Here is a 546-nt window from a genome sequence, read left to right on the forward strand (position 1 = left end):
TACTCAGCCGTTAAAAAGAATATTTTTTTTTTTCTACTTTACCCAAAAATCTGTCTTTATTAAAGTGAACAATCATGGGCGTGCGACCCCCAACGTACCGGGCGAGGGCTGTGTTGGCACGGCTCGCCTGCCTCCAGCCGGGCGGACGCCAGCAGAGTACCGTGCCTCCCTCGTGACTGCGTGGCGGGGGAACCCGCCGCACTTGTAAACGTTATTCTAGCAGAAGACAGACCGCAGATTTCAGTGCTTTTAGGGAACTGCTATTTTCAGTAAACTTTTTCTGAGCAGCAAGAAACAAGAATTTTTGTTTTGTTTTGTTTTTTTTTCCCCAGAAATCTTAGAATTGGATATAAACGTTGGCAGTAGACACAATCAATAAATATTATACAATTCTCAAATGAAAACAACTCCCCACCATGAACTCCTTTCCTACAGACATTCAAACACCCTGACCCGAGACCAAGTCTCAGTCCTGTGATCCCGCGAGATCACAGCCAGCCACAAGAGCGGGGGGTCAGGTCATGTGCAAAAAGGGGTGAGGTGGGA

This window comes from Bison bison, unplaced genomic scaffold (genome assembly GCF_000754665.1).
Source record: "Bison bison bison isolate TAMUID 2011002044 unplaced genomic scaffold, Bison_UMD1.0 scf7180017864383, whole genome shotgun sequence".
Taxonomy (NCBI): domain Eukaryota; kingdom Metazoa; phylum Chordata; class Mammalia; order Artiodactyla; family Bovidae; genus Bison; species Bison bison.